At 31.5% G+C, this 15117-nt stretch overlaps 2 long non-coding RNA genes across 3 annotated transcripts; one reads left to right on the top strand and one right to left on the bottom strand.

The window, feature by feature from the left end:
* Positions 1-2971: 2971 nt before the first annotated feature.
* On the top strand, positions 2972-5302 carry LOC135266917 (uncharacterized). The gene is made up of 3 exons (XR_010335132.1): positions 2972-3360; positions 3411-3743; positions 3795-5302. It is a non-coding gene; the product is annotated as an uncharacterized LOC135266917 (long non-coding RNA).
* Positions 5303-9725: 4423 nt separating this feature from the next.
* Positions 9726-14540, bottom strand: LOC135266918 (uncharacterized). 2 transcript variants are annotated; one of them, XR_010335134.1, is made up of 4 exons: positions 14410-14540; positions 12637-13512; positions 12137-12586; positions 9726-12076 (listed from the first exon to the last, which is right to left on the bottom strand). It is a non-coding gene; the product is annotated as an uncharacterized LOC135266918 (long non-coding RNA). The 2 variants fall into 2 exon arrangements; XR_010335133.1 differs by having other exon boundaries at positions 12137-13512.
* Positions 14541-15117: the final 577 nt, after the last annotated feature.

The raw sequence follows: 15117 nt of genomic DNA on the forward strand, positions 1-15117 counted from the left end.
TTAATATTATTTATATCCAACTCTATAACTTGCTTATGCTTGGTCCTACAAGAAAAATGTAAATAACTATTTTGGTGTTTTTGAGATATAAGCAAAAAACCAAAGTGAAAACTGTTACAGTTACTGAACAAAAATGTAATTCAGTTTTCAATGTTTGAGACGAAGACGAATATGCAGCATTTAAAAACGACTCTGAAGACTTCAGTGACTTTTAAGTCATCTCTTTTTTCTTCTAATAAAGTATTGGACCCAGTAAATTAAGTGTATTTTAATTCACAAGACATTTTCTGTTAAAGCACTTTTTTTTTAAATATTAATTATTTTCAAACTTATATCTCGCTTATGGTTAGTCCTACATAACAAATGCAAATAAATATTTTGTAGGAAATTTTATCAGCTTTAATTTTAGTAAAAAGATAAAAATTGATAGGAGTAACTGTTTTCGAGATATAAGCAAGAAACTGTTACCTTAATTAAGCGCTTGCATATAAGCAAATTTAGTAATATTAGTATTATTATTATTAATGTTATTGTTATTAATATGACGACTAAAAACGACTCTCAAGACTTTGGTGACTTTTATGTCTTCTCCTTTTTCCTCGACTAAAGTGTTAGTCTTAATTAATTTAGTTTAATTTCGGTTTTTCAAACATTTTATTTATTTTTGTTTTTATAGGAGTAACAGTTTTCGAGATATAAGCAAAAAACCAATAAGAAAACTGTAACTGTTACTGAACAAAAATGTAATTCAGTTTTCAATGTTTGAGACAAAGACAAAAATGCAGCATTTAAAATCGACTCTGAAGACTTCAGTGACTTTTATGCCTCCTCTTTTTTCTTCTAATAAAGTATTGGACCCATTAAATTAAGTGTATTTTAAATCACAAGACATTTTCTGTTAAAGCACTTTTTTTTTAAATATTAATTATTTTCAAAACTTATATCTCGCTTATGGTTAGTCCTACATGAAAAATGCAAATTACTATTTTGTAGGAAATTTTATCAGCTTTAATTTTAGTAAAAATTTAAAAATTGATAGGAGTAACTGTTTTCGAGATATAAGCAAGAAACCAAAAAACTGTTACCTTAATTAAGCGCTTGCATATAAGCAAATTTAGTAATATTAGTATTATTATTATTAATGTTATTGTTATTAATATGACGACTAAAAACGACTCTCAAGACTTTGGTGACTTTTATGTCTTCTCCTTTTTTCTCTACTAAAGTGTTAGTCTTAATTTAGTTTAATTTCGGTTTTTCAAACATTTTATTTTAAAGCAAATTTTTGTTAAAGATTATTTATATCCAACTCTATAACTCGCTTATGGTTGGTCCTACAAAAAAATGCAAATAACTATTTTGTAGGAAATTTTATCAGCTTTAATTTTGAAAAAAAGATAAAAATTGATAGGCGTAACTGTTTTCGAGATATAAGCAAGAAACCAAAAAACTGTTACCTTAATTAAGCGTTTGCATATAAGCAAATTTAGTACTATTAGTATTATTATTATTAATGTTATTGTTATTAATATGACGACTAAAGACGACTCTGAAACATTTAGTGACTTTTATGTCTTCTCCTTTTTCCTCTACTAAAGTGTTAGACACAATTAATTTAGTTTAATTCCGGTTTTTCAAGCATTTCATTTTAAAGCAAATTTTTGTTAAATATTATTTATATCCAACTCTATAACTCGTTTATGCTTGGTCCTACAAGAAAAATGTAAATAACTATTTTGTTAGAAATTTTATCAGCTTTAATTTTGAAAGAAAGATAAAATTTGATAGGAGTAACTGTTTTTGAGATATAAGCAAAAAACCAATAAGAAAACTGTAACTGTTACTGAACAAAAATGTAATTCAGTTTTCAATGTTTGAGACGAAGACAAAAATGCAGCAGTTAAAAACGACTCTAAAGACTTCAGTGACTTTTATGTCACCTCCTTTTTCTTCTAATAAAGTATTGGACCCAATAAATTAAGTGTATTTTAAATCACAAGACATTTTCTGTTAAAACACTTTTTTTTAATTATTAATTATTTTCAAACTTATATCTCGCTTATGGTTAGTTCTACATGTAAAATGCAAATAACTATTTTGTAGGAAATTTTATCACCTTTAATTTTGGTAAAAAAGTAAAAATTGATAGGAGTAACTGTTTTCGAGATATAAGCAAAAAACAAAAAAACTGTTACCTTAAGTAAGCGCTTGCATATAAGCAAATTTAGTACTACTAGTATTGTTATTATTAATGTTATTGTTATTAATATGACGACTAAAGACAACTCTAAGGCTTTAGTGACTTTTATGTCTCCTCCTTTTTCCTCTACTAAAGTGTTAGACACAATTAATTTAGTTTAATTTCAGTTTTTCAAACATTTTATTTTAAAGCAAATTTTTGTTAAATATTAAAAACTATAAAATGGCTTAGATTGCCTAAAAACACAGATCACACATGATCTTTTGCATAGAAATGAGAAAACGCTCATGTAACACACAAAATAAGCTTCATTTTTCCTTATTAAAAGTATTATTATTATTATTCCTTATGTTACTATTACTATTATTATTATTATTATTATTATTACTATTATTTTTATTATTATTATTACTATTATTATTATTATTATTAATATTATTATTATTAAAAACCGATTATAACTTTTGTATAGTAAATGTTTTTATACCAGTTTTAAAATGAGTTATTAATTTTAGACAATTTCTTGTCTAAAAACACAGATCACAGATGATCTCTTGCATAGAAATGAGAAAACGCTCAGATAACACAAAATAAGCATCATTTTTGCTTAGAAAAACTAAGCTTTAATTTAGAAAGAAATTCATTATTATAAGTATTTATATCATTATTATTATTATTATTATTATTATTATTATTATTATTATTATTATTATTTTAATTATTATTATTATTATTATTATTATCATTATTATTATTATTATTATTAGTAGATAACGAATGGGGGGACAACACAACACAACCTTGACCTTGAGTTTGACCCCGCCCATTTTCCCTCTCTTTCTTTCAAGGCCACTCGTTCTCTCTCTTACTTTTCAAGGCCAACCCCTCCCACTTCCCCCACCACTTCAAGGCCAAGGCATTATTGGACCTTGATGTTTTCAAGGTCAAGGTTATTCATGCTACTCCCCACTTTTTCAAGGCCAACAACTCCTCACTCATTCAAGATGAATCGCGCAATTGTCCTTACTCATTTTCCACCCCAAACTGTATAAAAGATAATGTGTTGTGTTGTGTAACACAGTTCTTGTGTATATCTACTATAACAAGAAATTCTTTAAAAATGGAACCCATCAGAAAAAGTTCTATTTATAATACTCCTGGTAAGTTTAATATTTTTTTAGTAGTTTAGTTGGAAATAATTTTTTTTCAGAGGATATCATAGTTTGTCCATACGACAAAAACCACATTCTTCTTTGGTTTCGGCTCGAAAGGCACATATGGAAGTGCCATCGGGCCGATAAAGAAAAACAAAGGGCCTTACATGAAGTGATGAGGAAGGAAGAAGAGGAGAACTGGGATCATTTCAATGAGCCCAGCTACCTCGACTTCCTGAAATCTAAAAAAATTCATAATGTCGAAAAACAAAGATCCTCATGTGAAGTGATGATGAAGGAAGAAGAGGAGAACTGGGATCATTTCAATGAGCCCAGCTATCTCGACTTCTTAAAATCTAAAAGGAATCATAATGCCTTAAATTAAAGAAGTAAGTTTTATTGAATCTTTTTCAACAGTAATTTATTGTGAATTTTTTTAGGGTCGGGGTTCTTTCGTAAAAATAGTGTAGAATAAGTTTAGCAAAGTAGTAGTAGTCGTAGTAAACTGTAAATATTATATTATTGTATAAAAAAAATAAAAGTTGTAAAAAAAAGCTACATGTTTTTATGTACACCTATTTCAACCTACTGATACAAGTAAGTGTGACCTGCAAGCAGAGAGTCGCTCACTGTTTCAAGACCACTCATTCCCTCTTTATCTTTGATGTTTTCATCTCACTTTTTCTCATTATCTCACTTTTTCAAGGCCACAATATTGATGCATTTTCATTCAAGGTTAAAAAGTGGGGGTATAGTTAATATATAGAATTTAGTACAAGTTTGATAGCAGTCAGTACTGATTTAATCCTCCGAGAAATAATAATATAAAAAAAGTGCATATATCTGTGTTAATGTCTAAGAGTATTCGCTGCTGGGTCATGGATGTATTGAATCGAATCGCTCGATGCGGACAGAAGCCCATTTTAAAAGCTGGTGAGCTAGAGTTGAACACAAGATTCCGCATACATAATATTAGACGCACAAAGTCTCTGTTCGGAAATTCAGTGCTTGTTGAGTTGGACAATTATGCAGTGTTTCTGCCGAGAAGAATAAGTGATTATTTAACTGAGGAGAAAATTGATGAGTTATTACGAGATCCACGTCCACTATATTTAATATATTTGGGAAAAGAAGATGCTAGAAACCCGACATCTGCACATTGTTTTGAGTTTCAACGTGTTGATGATGAAATATTAGGTGAGTGAACATAATGTAAAATGGAGGATGAAAAGAAATTAAAGAAATGTATATTTCATTTACAGTTAACGAGAGTGCCGAAGAGTAGGATGAAATTATCGGAAAAAGACTTATGTGTGTGAAGTAGTGTGCGTTTTGTGCTAGTGATAGTTTCTTAAAATAAATGAATAAAAATCATGTGTCTAGACGATGGACAATATGAAAAATGTTTATACGAGTGTTTTGATAAAAGACTGTTATCATATAAGAACTGGGTACATTCATACCCATCTCCATGGAGTTTAGCAAAAGCGGGATTCTTTTATATTCAAATATCTGATTGTACCCAGTGTTTTGTTTGTGGAGTAATAATTTCACGATGGGAAAAAAGTGATGATGCGTTTATGGAGCATAAAAAACATTCTCCAAAATGTGGATATGTGAAATTGCTTTCCACAGACAAAACTACAATTCAAAAATTCAAATTAGTTACTAAAAATAGCATTGTTGTAGTTTTATTTTTTATAGTATTTGTATTCATGTATTATTTATGTGCGTCTTCTTATGCATAGGTAATGTGATGCAGACTTGTTAACCTTGATCAGTGTCGGGCGCGCGCCAAAGGCGAGGTAAACTAAAGGTTTCAAGAGACGTCTTGATTTAATTAGTTTATAATTAAATAAGTGGTAGAATAATATGGAGGATTTATAATAGATTTAAGGATATTTAATGTACTACCTATAATATTGATGAAATAAAGTGTTTTAATTGATTCCTTTTAGTTTATTTTATTAAAAAAAAACAATTCATAATAATAATTATCTATGTAATATCCGATGAATTAATCCAAGAGTTATGAGTTTTATCCATTCCACTCCACTTGACGAATAAACGGTTACCTTTCTTTCGTAAAACTTTCTCAACGAGATATACATTCGGATATTTAACTTTTTGTAATTCTTCAGTGTAGAAACCTCCTCGTATTGTTTCTCCAGAAACATCTTGTAGCAAATAAGTTCTAGGATTAGTATTTTGAATCTTCGAAACTGTAAATACTTCATTACTCCAATTTGGGGTGTACCCTTTCTTAAAAAGATGTCGATGTTTACTAATTCGAACAAAATCACCAACTTGAAATTTGGGTTTATAAATGTCCATTGTTTTAAGATGACTATAAACTTGATCCAAAACTTTGCGTTCGTTTTTCTTATTTATTGAAATCGGTTTTAAACCAGTAGTCCCATGTCTGGTATTATTGTATTTTTTTATTATGTCAGGTAAAATGTTTATCCAGTTGTAGTGACCTTGCACCGAAAATTCTTTATACATCATTCCCTTGATTGTTCGATTCACGCGCTCGACAACACTACTTTTTAAATTCGAATAAGAACTGTAGTGATTAATTTTGTATTTATTCATTAATTGTTGAAAATGTTTATTGTAAAACTCCTTTCCCAGATCTGTTTGAATGTTTTTAGGAACGTTACGTCGAGTTTTTAAAATTTCACTCATTGCATTTACAACACTTAAAGCCGACTTATTCTTTAATGGAACAGCCCATACAAATTTAGAAAAAACATTGATAACCATTAAGATATACTTAAAGCCTTTATTGACGCGTGAATATGGTATCATTTCAACCAGATCGAGTTGCAATAAATCATTTAAACCTTTCACTATCACACGTCGTCTTTTAAAGTTCACTCTCGCCGGTGCATGTAGTTCATTAACAACTTGACGCTTAATATTTAAATCACTACGCTTCATGGTGGATTGGTACTTTTAAAACTATTTCTATATATATCGGTTTAGCTTCTGATGTTTTGGGTCCATATTTAAATGATAGTTTGTCACCTTCACGTAAAATTTGACCAATTAAATTCGTAGTTTGTTTCGAATTAATTAATGCAATCCACCCGCTCGATGGATTACCATTTACAGACGTAATCGTTGCTTCTTTTAATGGGAAAATATAATTTGTACCAATATTAAATAATACAAAAAGTTTTTTAGCTGGATCCAGTGTCCCAAAGAGTGAGATTGTGGTATATGAGAAAGATTTGACACGTTGTAAAGTTGTCCGAATTCTGTGTTCACTAATGTGTTCACCAAATTTATCTAATGTCATATTCTTGTCTATTGAATGAATAAAGTATGTAGAAATACTAACTATAAAATATAATGTGTTTGCAATATATACAAGTCGTCTCTAAATTATTAACGAATTATTTTCGATTCACGCAATTCTGTTATGATGCGATTGATTTCATTCATATGATTATTATTACCAGCTACTGTCGATGATAATAAAAGACGTAGTCTATTTACGAGTGTGTTGGGATTTTTGTAGGGAACAAATTCTAAATTTTTATCTGTTAAAGCCAATGTGCGAAGAATACTACCACCCTTAACTCTTTTTGATATTGGTTGGATACTACTTGTCGGAGTTGATTGTTCATGACCTTGAGTCTGCAATCGTTGTATTGCAGGTATGTTGCGAAGTCGCGGATACTGTTTACGTGCTGGTGGTACGAGAATTGAAAGACTACTACTGCGGCTTCGTTGCTGGACAGGAGTCGATTGACCTTGATCTGCATCAAGGCTTTCTTCAGTATCACTGTAAAATGGCGGCGACTGAGATGTACGGTGTTCCTGAAGCGGTTGTGGCTGTCTCGAGAAATGTCGAATAATTGTTTTATATTTGTTCCCTACATTACCCAGAATTTGTGCATTTGGTTTATAGTTTTTTCTGTCTGCATTGGTTCGAATGACAATATTTCGATAAGTTTCTAAATCTGATTGAGTATAATTAGTTGGATTTTTTTTAAATAATAATTCATACAATCCAGGTGTATCAGGATAAGCTACATTTTGAACGATTACATGATCGTCTTTGAAATCAATTTCAGAATTGCCAATAAAAAATTTATTTGCCTCGGTTCCATGTCTCACACCATATTGATGATCAAATTTGTTTTCTGTGTCAATAATCATATCTTCAATGTACTGTCGAGGTAAACCGGTCCATTGTTTAAGAAAATGGCGAAATGCATCGGTTTTTGACAAATTTATTAATGTTTCTTGCAACTTTCCAATGGTCACATTCCTGAGTGATTCTCCCTCCTCTCTGGGTGTGCTAGCAGCCGCATGTTGTCGCATTAAACTGAATCGTGGATCGAGCGATGTAGTACTACGGCTTGTAGTGGTTGACTCAAAAAGTCGCTTCGCCTCCGGTTGCTTGATCTCATGATGAATTGATATTTTTTCCTGTTTTGGGACAACTTCGCGTTCATGTTTAATTTCAGAAATTAAACTTTTTATTGGATCAGTTAGAGGTTGAATATGGGTTGCGAAACGTCTTTGCGAACTTGCAATGTGTGAAGATAATGATCGTACTTTTTGTTTAACGTGTCGTCTTGCCTTATCCAGCTCTAAAGCTAAACGTTTATCCATGTCGATCGTCGACTAATAAATAAATCTTTGACAAACATTTACATTTATATTTTAATGAACTGATCAAAACCGTTACGATAACGCCCATTGTCTTGTTCAGCATCCTTATCAATAGTAACAAATCCATACGGTTTTTGCCAACACTGTGAACACATTTTCTGAAAGGTTTCAAATGACATATCTGTACCAATGTGATCATTAAAAATATGTTTTAAATTTAATACATCCTGAGGAAAGATAATTATGAAATTAGCATTATCACGAATTAATTGTTTCTGAATGGAAGAATACGTTTGGCTAATAAATATACAATCGACATTATAATGCCTACCAAAGCAAAAATAATCACGTATTATATTTTGGTTACAAGTGACTACATCATCAAATATTATTATGGAATAGGGTTTGATTTCTTTAGGAGGAGGAATTTCGGCACCATCTTCATATTCATAGTAACCGACTTTATCGAGAGGTGCCAGAACCGATTTTAAAAATTGATATTTTGGTTGTTGTAGGGTTTTTGAAAATAAGTAAATGTCTGTGAAGCGTAATCCATTTGGATGCAGCAAGAGACTTAATATCACATTTGTTTTTCCACATCCAGAACGTCCAACCACTAGTCCTCTTTTTACACTATTATTGAATAAAGTATTATGTTTAGGAAACTGTTGATAGGGTACACAAACTGAATAGTCGTGGTTAGAAATTTTTAATAAATCTTTTTGTTGCACAAGTTTCATTGTTGACTTACAGAATACAAATAAAAATACTTTACACATTACATCAATTATAAATACATAATAATAATAATAATAATAATAAATACGTAGTAAAAATAAATGGTTACATATCGTTACATATCTACAATAAGGTAAAATTCAATCAGTGGGTTCCACATATTTTTGCAATTCTCTAATTAGAGAATCTAAATTTCGATCTCTATCAATATCGTAATGTCCCCAGGCTAATGTATCAATTGAATTACCTAAAATGTATCGTTTATCATCGAAATTAGACAGTGCTATTTTATTCCTTAATTCGGTATACATATTATGTAAATAAGATTTGAAAACGTTCATAACACAGAAAACTGATGAAGATGAAGGATTTGTTGCAATTGCCCGATATTGTAACAGTGTTAGAGATTTATCAATTACATGTTTACTTACACCTTTAGCCTTTTTAATTAAATCATTCACTGTTTGCACACAATATGCTTTGGCACCGGTGCCATAAAGAAGTACAATTGGTACACCAGCATACTCATCTTTCATTTTACCGATAATAGACACAGTTTTAGGAATATCATGAATATTATTCTCGGGATAATTTGAAGTATCAAACCGATCGATATTCTGTTTAATATCATTATATACGTTTTCCGTATAAATTTCTAAAATTAATGAATCCGTATCCGTATACAAAAGCTGTACATTATTTCCATACTTAACTTTAAGGAAATTATAAAAAAAGTCATACATTAAAGTTTTTGAAATTTCCAATATACTGAATCCTACATAAATAGGTTTATCATACGTTACTTGAACTTTATTCATTTCTATTGCAACTAAATTTTCATTAAAAATAGAACAATTTTTAAATTGTGGTTTGGCTATCCATGTCTCTGCTCCATACTTGTGACCGTTTTTTTTCCAATGTGTAGCCAGTTTAATATCTACCCGATTATCGACATTTTCCATGGTTTTTCCATACACGCTATTATTCATGAGTTTAAATAAATCTTTTTCAAACTTATTTTTAGTCTGATTTCGTAATTTCGTATTTAAATCAATATATGGTTTGAGCCATGACGATTGATTGAATTTTAGTACTCTATGAATTTTTGTCAATTCTAGTCCATTTTGTAGAGCTTGTTTTAAATTTCGATAGTGTATTATGTAGTTTGTTTTAGCACATAGATTTGGAATGAGTTTCGCACATTTTCCGTTTGGTGGAATTAAATTTTCAGGTAGAAATGGCATATCATTATGAGAGTTGTGTAAATGATAAGGATAAGAGATATCTACTTCAAGGACATAACCTTCAGGTGTGGTATCAGTCAAATCCATAATACTAAGTGAATTAATTTCGTCTTGCGTTAACCAAGTAAATCCACCTAAAGGGAGTACTTCACTCATAGCCCAACCATAGAGATTTGTTGCATCGAGATATAAAATGTATGATGTCGGTTTCGAAGGGTCATAATTTGGAAGAAATTTATTATTTGCTTGAGCTGCTCGTTTAACACATGTACTAACTCCCCCACGAATCCCTTTTTTGAAAAAATGCAACATATCTATATCAGTCAATAATTCTAATTTTACATGGGTAAATTTAAGCATAGCATTCCAACTAAGAGATGGTGCTGTCACGTAATGTGCTGGATCAAGTTCATAATGCTTAAGGCACATGTTTCGAAAATTCTCAAAGACATCAGCTAATAGTAAAATATCACTTTTTAAATAGAGATCAGAATATTCGCCTAGAGTCTGACAATGGAATGTATTCCATACGGTATTAGCTCGTTGATAATCATCTTCAGAAATATGCTCATCGCGAAGTTTATCGTAAAAATCAATTTTTTGTGGTAATTCCATGAGATCTAATTTAGAAAAATCATCGATAAATGAATATGGAAAAACCCCTTTCTGTCTAATTAACTGAAATTCTCTGTCAACGGGAAAGTATCGTTTTACTTCCATACATTGAGCATCATCCAAGGCTGCTGCCAGTTTTTCTAATGAACATGCCAAAAACTGAAAACTATCTATAAAACGCAAGTGTAAGTGCTCCTTGACTATTCGATTGTTTGAATTTAGATATTCGCCTACACAAATTTTTTTCGAAAATGTAATATATTTCTCTTTAGTTTTACCAAGGATATTAATTTCACTTTCTTCAAGGGCCAACTCTTTAATGAATAAGTGACTATCATAATTTGTTAAATTATGAAATACTATCGGAATAAAATTTGGAATTTGAAAATTCAAGTTGCAATTACTGTGCGCGGCAGACCTATAACGACCCGTTAAATGACAGTGATCTTTTACTTTAATATCATTCTGTTGAAAAGGTTTTTGACAAATATGACATTCCGTTGCTGTAAGATAATCAAACTCTTCTTGAATAGTTAATGGAAGCATTGGTTGTACAATACTTAAATACTTTTTATAAATCTCTATCAAATCTATTTCTAATGCTGTAATAAAGTCAACCACAGATGACTGTCCTCGAAAACTTTGGAATTTAGATAATTGATCGTTATATGAACATTTAATGTAATATGCACATGAATATGGTTGATGGAGAAAAGTTTTTATCGAAAATGATTGATTTGGATTTGGTGCAACTGTACTCATAGGTTTCAATAAACATTCGAAATCAGCATAAACAATAAATGGGATAGTCATTTTATGATGATAATTTTGAAATTCTAATACATTAGCGGGAACATTATAACCAAATCTATTTGTTATTAATTCATTATTTGGGATTCTAGCATAAAGTTTTCCACAATCAGTCGAAGAATGTCTATCTAATAAAGCTTGGGTTGTGAAATATTGTAGACATCCATCACAGAAAAATTTTGAATGATGATGTTTTGAGAGTTGGGAAGATACTAAACGTGGCAAATTAGTTATTGTACAGTAATGTTGATTACCATCGTTATCACTCAACAATAATAAATTTATGTGTACCGGTTTCTTAAAGTTTGTAAAATATAATGGTCCCACAATTTCAAATTTTACCTTATTGTTTACATAAAGTAATTCAAGTCCGTAAACATTAAGAGAGACATTATTTTGACTTTCAAATTTTGCAATACTATCCAGTTTTACAGGAAATTCAATACCTTGGAAATTAAAAAGTGTCGACCAATGTGGATATGAACTGGGTAAATGTTCTGGTCCCATAGGTAGACACACTGCTGCTACGACACTCCAACCAAAACAATGAATATCCTGATTTTGAACATTAACTATTGCCCTCTTCATTTTCACGCTTGGCGGTAGTGGGATATACGATGAAGCTTTCAATGGATTGTAATAGTTTACATTTAATTCTAAATGTAAAATTTTCACAAGTGTCCAGCCTAAAACACAGAAGCAAAAAAAATAATTGTATTATATAGATTTTTACAATATATAACTACCTGAATCTCGTTCCAAAAAATCCATCATTTTTTGACTAATAACTTCTTGAAAGTCATGCAACATATTCCTAATATTCGTGCCTAAAGTGACAATTCTGTTAGTAGTATTGAAAGATTTTACATCAAATATATTTTTTGACTCAATGGTATACAATCCAAATAATTCCAAATTAATTTTGATTGTACTAAATTTTTCAATTTGTGAAACAATAAGTCCAAGTAATTTATTGTGAATTTTATCCATAAATTCATTTAAATCGATATAATCGCCCTCATCACAAATCCTATATGAAGCGATGCGTGATTTAAATGCACTGCTGAGTGCAAACACCCCATCCTCCAAGGGAGTACTTTGACAATTATTTCTGTGCTGTCTACTTCTCTCATGAGCCGTAATAAGCTTTGGAGCAATTTCTTGATTACATGTAACGCACATATAATTGTTGCTAGCTAGAAAAGAAAAATAATTGAAAATAGAGTACCTATTAGTTAAAACTTACCAGTTGAATGACATATTTTCTGTTTTTTGGCGGCCGGTCCTCCATTTTCCTGTTTTTTGACCACTTGACAATAGAGCTTTTCGTGGCGTAGTCGTGATTGACGGGTTGTAAATTGTTTATTACAGTTTTCACAGTGATGCATTTTCTTATGAAAATATGAAATAATAAATTAAACAGGTTACTAATAAAGTTTAATAATAAATTTGCTGCCTTCTGTTACTATCTTTGAAAGACTTTTATTTATACTATATAAATATATATTTTTTTGTGTTCAAAGATAGGTATCCAGCAAGACCTCGAGGAGGAGCAGCATGCTTGCCATCGTGTTGTAGGTAGTATGATGTTAAAATTTGGAAAATCGCGTCCGAATTAAATGTACTTGATATGAGTGTAGGACGGAAATAGGATTTATTAATATTAAAAATTAATATTAACATCATTAATATTAATATTAATATTATAATTATTAGTAATTAATATTAATGGGGACTTTCGCGCACGTCTACGAGGCTTTCTAGGGCGCCGACTCCTCCTTGATCGTGAGTGAGGCGGAGTGGGTGGAATGATGTTGTCGTCGTCGTCATTGTCTTCGTTTTCGACATCAACGTCTCCACCCTCCACCCTATTCTCAACTCTATTATTTATTTGCCCTAGAATGGGTGACAATTGAGAGGGTTGAATGATGTCATTTTCAACATCCATCTCTTCACCCTGCCTCCTCTCTTCAACCCACGGCTCTGCCAGTGCGTCAATGACATTTTGAGTAATAATACTCATCGGATCGAACGTTGCAGGAGGCTGAGGGAGTGGTGGTGTGATGATGTTAAGTTCCACATCAACCTCGGATCCAGATGGTTGTTGTATGTCATTGACGCCCTGTGATAATATCATGGGTGACGGTGGTGGTGATGGTGACCGAATGATGTTATTTTCGGCCTCTACCACCATCAATCTCTCTGGCAGAACATCATTTTCCTCAATAATCGGTGAATTGGGTTGAGGGGGATGTTCAACGTTACCATTGATAACGTTTTCCACCTCAACCCAAGGCTCCGATAAAGCATCAATGATGTCCTGCGATATTATCATAGGGGGTTGAGTTAATACCGCGGGTGCCGCTTCAGGAGATGTTGGTGTAACGGGGCGGGTAAACACTGGCTCAACGAAGGGGCTTTGTGGTGGACTGGGAGAGATTGGGGGTTCTTCCACCACCATCATATCATTATCAAATACATTTAACTCATCGGTAACCGAATTATTGATGGGACAAGTTCCTTCATCCACAACCGGATTGGACGCCGCCTCGTCTTCGTTAATAAACTGGTCTATTAAGGTCAACGAGATGTCGTCCGAATAATCATTTTCAATACCATGTTGAGCCAGGTATTGCGTGAATGGTAAAGAAAACGATAATTCACTATCAGGTTGTGATGAAGGAGTAACCATAGAATCATCATCCTCATCAACGATTTGAACAATGTTAGCAACAGCGTGATTAGCTAATTGCTTCTCTTTCACACTTAACTGACTACATTCAATCACATCCTCTTCAAGACAATCTTCCCTCAAAGATTGACTTAAAGACGACTTGGCAAATTGTTCAAATTGTGTCTCATCATTTTTGATTAATTTTGAATTAGCAGGTCTAATAATTACATCAGAAACGATATTGATTCTAGGTTTATCCCTATTAAAACCACTACGGTTTTGATAGGGATTTGCAACTTTTCCCTTCAATACTTTAAATAATAACTTGGATGACTGGTTACTTACAGTTGTCCTAGTTGAGGGACCGGGACACTGAGAACACTCGTCACCATGAGAACACGGTTTAAAATGAGCAAAATAATTTGAACACATTATTTCGTACACAGACTACCTGTACAACACAGAATGAATTTCTGCATGCACTCCTTGCAATTTTATAAATTGTTGAAAGCTCCCGTCAAGGTCAACTTCTTACTGCAACTACATTGGTGTATTCCATCAAGGTTAACATATAGACACAAAAAATGTAAAAAGAAGACCTATGTAGACAGGATGGAGTGTAACCGCCTGTTTCAAGGACATCGTTAACCTGTTTAATTTATTGAACAAATGAGAAAAATCACTCATATCCACTGCAATAATCAACTCTTTTTTATAAATGAAATGAATTTTTTGGGTGGTGTACAAGGATTATTGAAAGTGTAAGGGAGTGGTAAATATTATGAAAAAAATACAAATGTTTATAAATTTATAACATTTATTTATAAATACTACAATTAATTAATTAATTCAATTAATATTCCATTTCATTACAAAAAATATTTTTTGAAGAGTTTGTATTTTCAAAGTTGCTTCTCGATGATTGTTGATAATCATTATTAGTATTATGGGATAAAGATGAATCAAAATAATTCCCATTTCCGCAATCAAAACTCCTCCAAGAATATTCACGATGTGGAAGACATCTTCGTAAATGTCGTCGAAGATGTTTTA

This window comes from Tribolium castaneum, chromosome 8 (assembly GCF_031307605.1).
Source record: "Tribolium castaneum strain GA2 chromosome 8, icTriCast1.1, whole genome shotgun sequence".
Classification (NCBI taxonomy): Eukaryota; Metazoa; Arthropoda; class Insecta; order Coleoptera; family Tenebrionidae; genus Tribolium; species Tribolium castaneum.